This window comes from Trachypithecus francoisi, unplaced genomic scaffold (assembly GCF_009764315.1).
Source record: "Trachypithecus francoisi isolate TF-2019V2 unplaced genomic scaffold, Tfra_2.0 Lachesis_group21, whole genome shotgun sequence".
NCBI classification, from domain to species: domain Eukaryota; kingdom Metazoa; phylum Chordata; class Mammalia; order Primates; family Cercopithecidae; genus Trachypithecus; species Trachypithecus francoisi.
In genome coordinates, this window is record NW_022681467.1 from 36,704,382 (window position 1) to 36,710,381 (window position 6,000).

At 46.0% G+C, this 6,000-nt stretch overlaps 1 long non-coding RNA gene and 1 other non-coding gene across 2 annotated transcripts in view; both read left to right on the plus strand.

Annotated features, from left to right (window-relative positions):
* Positions 1–6,000, plus strand: part of LOC117068776 — a 48,410-nt gene extending 42,410 nt beyond the window's left edge. Inside the window, exon 3 of the long non-coding RNA XR_004431233.1 lies at positions 4,361–6,000. This is a non-coding gene — a long non-coding RNA (uncharacterized LOC117068776). The remainder of the gene's footprint in view (positions 1–4,360) is intronic.
* Positions 4,797–4,986, plus strand: LOC117069177. Its single transcript, XR_004431424.1, has one exon. It is a non-coding gene; the product is annotated as a U2 spliceosomal RNA (small nuclear RNA).

Sequence of the window (6,000 nt, forward strand, 5' to 3'; positions counted from 1 at the left end):
TAATATTTTCTAAAACACATATTGATTATGTTCCCCCATAGCTTATAGCAGCTCACAGTGACTCCCCAGTGCTATGAAGATAAACTGCAAATGCCTTAGAGACCCTCCATGAATTGGGTCTTGCTTACCCCCTCCAGCCTCATCTCTCAATACTCCTCTTCACCCTCTACGCCTTGGCCGTACTGAATTACCAGACGTTCACCACATAAGCCCTGCTCTTTCCAGTTTCCAAAATTTTGCCCATCTGTTCTCTTGGCCTTGAGTGCTTGTCTCCCTCACATGCCTTCTTTATTCCCCCCAGCCTTTACCTGGCTAACTTCTGTTTCCATTTTGAGACCTAAATTTAAATGCCATTTCCACTGGAAATCCGTGCCTAACTCTGTAATTCTGGATGGCAGTTCTTCTAAAGGGTTCCTACTGCAAACACACTGTACTTTATCCTCAAGGCACTCATTGCAGTAAGTGACAATTACTTGTTCCCTCCTCTGTCTCACCCACCAGACCTGAGCTCCTTGAGAGCAGGGGCCTTTTGTCTTTCTAGTTCACGACTGACTTCCTAGTACTAGCATAGTACCTGGCTCATAGTTGATATGTGTATGAGTGTGTGTGTGTGAGAGAGTGATGCAGGGAAGCCAAAGAAGGGTCAGGATGCAATGAGAACCTGGGGAAGGAGGGACAATTACAAAAGAAGGTCTTGGGCAGATTCCATACAGGTAGTAGCCACCAATGGGATGTCGAGGACAGGACCAAGGGTTAACTCAAGAGGCTTCAAGGTTTTGAGCCTGAGTGACCGGGAAGAATAGAGCTATTTGCTAAGCAGCGACCATAGAAGGGAAGGGCAATTTCAGGAGAAAAGCTGAACCCAGGACCAAAGGGCTATGGGGGTCATCAAGGGGACACATGCAATAGGCATATGGGTAAATATTTCTATGGCTCTAAAAAGAAGTCAAGGCTAGAGACATTCATCTAAGAAGCTACCTGGATGGGTGCGGTGGCTCATGCCTGTAATCCCAGCGCTTTGGGAAGCCAAGGTGGGAGGATCATTTGAGGTCAGGAGTTCAAGACCAGAATGGCCAACATGGTAAAATCTCGTCTCTACTAAAAATACAAAAATTATCCAGGTGTGGTGGTGGACACCTGTAATCCCAGCTACTTGGGAGGCTGAGGCAGAAGAATTGCTTGAACCTGGGAGGTGAGGTTGCAATGAGCTGAGATCATACCACTGCACTCCAGCCTGGGCGACAGAGCGAGACTCCGTCTCAAAAAAAAAAAAAAAAAAAAAAAGGCTACCAAGAGGGGGGCATATAGAGAGAAGACAAGGTTGATGATATAATCTTGGGGATCCCTTAAATTGTGCTGAAAGAAGAGAGGGAGAAATAAATGGTATTTGGAGAGGTAGGAAAAAAGCCAGGAGAATTAATGGTCATTGGATCCAAATGCAAAGGACCTCAAAGAATGTGCTCATCCTCATCACTGAGGGCTGCAGGAAGGTGGAGAAGAATAGGCTACTCTATTTGGAAACTAGGAAGTCCCTGATTAGAATGGAAGCCAGACTGACAGTGTTTAAGGAATGAAAAGTAAAGCAGAAAAGGCAGCACGTGTAGACTGTCCTTTCTGAATGTTTCAAACACAGGTGAGGGCAACAGTGACCTAAGGACAACTTGGGAAGCAGGTTAGGGATTCTAAGACTGGGCTCCATATACACACTGCTTGAGTTCAAATCATAGCCTGTGTAACTTTGGGCAAGTTAACTTACTTAACTTTCCTAAGCCTCAGTTTCCTTGTCTGTAAAATGAAGGAACAAGTTAGCCCCTGTTTCATATGGTTATTGCAATGATGAAATGAAAATGTATGTGAAGCACTCAGCACAGAGCAGAGATGTGGTAAGCAACTCATTAACGTGAGACATGAATTTTGACAGGGTCAAGGAGGAACACTGGGAGAAGGAGAAGTTGCCATGCAGGAGGGAGAGAAGATGCTTGAGTGAACTAGGCTCTGGGGAGGTGGAGTTGAGGGGATTGAGGACTTGGGGGGCTTGTGGGGAGGGAGGACGGGGAAGTAGGCCTTTTCAAAACCCAACTTTGGCTAAAGGATCACCTACTGGTTACTGAGTGAGGCAGCTACTTCTGTTCCATTTTCTTGGGAGTCATGCTGAAGCATTTAAGAGCTTCTCTCACTCTTAGAATCTTCCAGTGTTTCCTGGAGCCTGGACTCTGCCTCTATGCCTCCCACTGCCTGCTGGTTCTCTAGTTGGAAACAGCTGGACTCAGGCAGCCACAGGTCATCCCAGAAGCACACATTGAGATAGGGGGATTCAGAGAGAGCTGCTTCACAACTTCTATTTGGTCTATACCCTTGACACAGGCCAAATCCTTCTGTCCCCGTCACAGTTTGCATCTTCAGGTATTGCAAATGATCTTCCATGGTTAAGGTTGCTTCTGAAACACAATGCTCTCCCTGGACCTCCTAGCTAATCTGCTTATTTCCAGTGTCAATTCCACCAAACTTTTCCCCCTCTGCTGCCCGTGATTTTTCTCATACCTGTTTAAAACCCTGTCATAGTTCACCTTGCAATATCTCCACCGGCACTAGGAGGGCCTCTCCCACCTGCCCAGTCAACATTCGGTGTATCTTCACTTTTACCCTCTGCTCCATCCTGACCAAAGCTGTGACTGTGCCTATATTGCTTCTCTTCTTGCAATATCTTTTCTTACCTTCCACGAGCTAGCACTCCCTCGTCTTTCAAGAATAGCGTCCAACTAGAAACCTTTCCTAATATTGCCCCCACCACCACTGGTGAGTTGGATGTGTTCCTTTACTCAAGAGTTCCCATAGCAACTGGTAGCTGGCCCCCTCTTCCCTATTATTCCTTATACCTTAGCGTTACAGTTGGGGAATACGTCTGTCTCATTATCAGACAAGGCACTCCTCCAACATGAGGATTAGATCTTATAAATAGCTATATCTCTAGGGCTTAGTATAGGACCTACCAACTTCAAATAGGTAAATAGTACCTATTTGCCTTCATTCCTCAGGGAATGCTGGTTGAATGAATAAATGTCCTCATCACAGAAGGGATGTCTTCTGGCAGGAAAACAATGGAGATACAAGTGGACTACTTTTCTTGCCCCAAGCCACATGGCCAGGATCCTACATCTTTGTTGCTTGACTGCCTCTCATTTCACAATTCAAGAGTTGCCAGCTTTCTTATTGATTCTAACGGTTTTTTTTTTTTTTTTTTTTTTGAGAGGGAGTTTCCCTTTCGTTGCCCAGGCTGGAGTACAATGGCACAATCTCGGCTCACCGCAACCTCCACCTCCCAGGTTCAAGCGATTCTCCTGCCTCAGCCTCCCTAGTGGCTTGGATTACAGGCATGCAGCACCATGCCTGGCTAATTTTGTGTTTTTAGTAGAGAGGGAGTTTCTCCATGTTGGTCAGGCTGGTCTTGAACTCCCAACCTCAGGTGATCCGCCTGCCTTGGCCTCCCAAAATGTTGAGATTACAGGCACGAACCACCGCGCCTGGCCTGATTCTGACCTTTTTATTCCACACATCTCAACTGTTGCTGAGCTGTTTCATTCTAGGAGGCAAAGGGCTTTTCTGGTTGTTCCTGAGATCGCCAGCCTGAATCTCCTTTCTTGAACACCCAGCAGGTTCTTTTCCAAGGGTATCTGAATCTTGAAAGGGCAACAGATTCTTAGGCATTGGCAGGGAGAGCTGCTAGAAGACATTGTTGTCAAAGAATTGGCAAAGTCAAGAATGTGCCAGCATCCAAGGGTCAAAATGTCAGGAGGGGCATCCTGTTCCACAGCATGCCAGCCCCAGAGGGGATGCCAAAAGGATAACAGAGGCCTTGTGAATGCCCAGGAATCAGGTGGAGATTAGGACCAACCCATCAGAGTGCAATTAAGCAAAAGGGGGACTCAATTTAAAGGTGCTAGAACAGGAACCATGCAACCAGGCTTCAGGAAAAAGTAGGAATCAGGGTCCTGAACTTCATTCATCAGGGTTCTCTCTCTCTCTCTTTTTTGAGACAAGGTGACACTCTGTCACCCAGGCTGGAGTGCAGTGGCACCATCTTGGCTCACTGCTGCCTCATCCTCTCAGGTGATCCTCACCTCAGCCTCCCTAGTAGCTGAGATTACAGGCACACACCACTATGCCCAGCTAATTTTTGTTTGTAGAGACAGGATTTTGCTATGTTGCGCAGGCTGGCCTCAAACTCCTAGGCTCAAATGATCCAGCTGCCTCAGGCTCCCAAAGTGTTAGGATTACAGGTGTGAGCCAAAGCCCTGGCAGGGACTTCTATCTCTTATCTCTTCCTCCACCCACTTCCTCCTATATCCTCCCCCATCTCCAGGTTTCTCTGGCCCTTCTGACAGCAAGTAGGACCAGGAGCAGCTCCCTAATCTACATACTACAGATCTATCCACAAGAAGACAGATGGAACCATTCTCCTCTTCTGAATTCTAGAGCCTTGAGGAGGTTAACCTGAGTGGCTCAGCTTGGATCGAGTGCCCATCCTGGTCCAAATAACTGTAGCAGCACATCTGTGTATTTGTGTATCTTGTTCCTCCATAATCTTGCAGTCCGGGGAAACTGTGCAGATGGATGGGTTCCTGAAAAGCAGGAGTTGCTTAGACAACCCTAGAGGTGTTCAGTTCTGGGAGACAAGAGTTGGGCCAGGTTGATAACTAACCTAAGAGAGTCAGAATCAAATGAATAAGAACTAAATCTTGGGTGACCACCTAGATCAAGAGTCTCGAGGTTCAGTCATTTCAAAAAGTTCAAGTCTCATTGCTTTTTGGCCTTCTGGCTAAGATCATGTGCAGCATCTGTTCTTACCACTTTAATATCTGATACATTCTCTATCTGAGGATAATATAATAAATGGATTTTTGGAGCAAGGACATGGAATAGGAGCTTGTTCTGTCCACTCTACGCATTGACTTGGATTGCAGTACCTCCAGGAATGGTGCACCCTCTCTACCACCCCCAAAAAGTCCAAGTCTCAAGAGGTAGTCTGGAAAAAAGTGTTTTTGGATTTATCTACATTTTTTTTTTTCCTGAGATGGAGTCTCGTTCTGTCACCCAGGCCGGAGTGTGGTGGCACCATCTCGGCTCACTGTAACCTCTGCCTCTGGGATTCAAGCGATTCTCCTTCCTCAGCCTCCCAGGTAGCTGGCATTACAGGTGTGTATCACCATGCGCAGCTAATTTTTATATTTTTAGCAGAGACAGGGCTTCACCATGTTGGCCAGGCTGGTCTCGAACTCCTGACCTCAGATGATCTACCTGCCTTGGCCTCCCAAAGTGCTAAGATTACAGGCATGAGCCACTGCGCCTGACCTAATTTTTGTAATTTTAGTAGAGATGGGTTTTCACCATGTTGGCCAGGTTGGTCTCGAACTCCTGACCTCAGGTGATCCACCCCCACCCCCACCCCGCCTTGGCCTCCCAAAGTGCTGGCACTACAGGCGTGAGCCACCACTCCTGGCCAAGTTTACCTACATTTTGGAGATGCTGCACTCCAGGTCCCTCTTTTCAAGAGTCACATAAGTATTTGCATATGGAAGACCCTGAGAAGGCACCTGGGAAAAAAACCTGTTTAACTGTAAATATAATAATGTATGTATTTGTATGTGGACCTCTTCTTTTAGTAGATTATCTATAAACCGTCCACTGTTCCCAATGCGTAGTTTGGAGACAGACCTACATTACCAGTTTTCCCTGCTAGTTATTTTTATAAGGGTTGGGATGGTCCATGAGTGAACAGTCTTGATTTAAAGCAGTGTTTCCCAAACCTCCTTTATTTGCCTATAACCTTCCTGGAATTTGTCTTATACGTCCCCTCTGTGCACTATTCCTATATGTTTTTGTGTAAATCAGTCACTTTTTTAAAAAGCCTCATCCCAGTTATATCCTTAAAACAATGGTCATTTTTTCTTATACATATTTAAATACATATCTATTAGAATTAAAATGCTTGTCCATGCACTA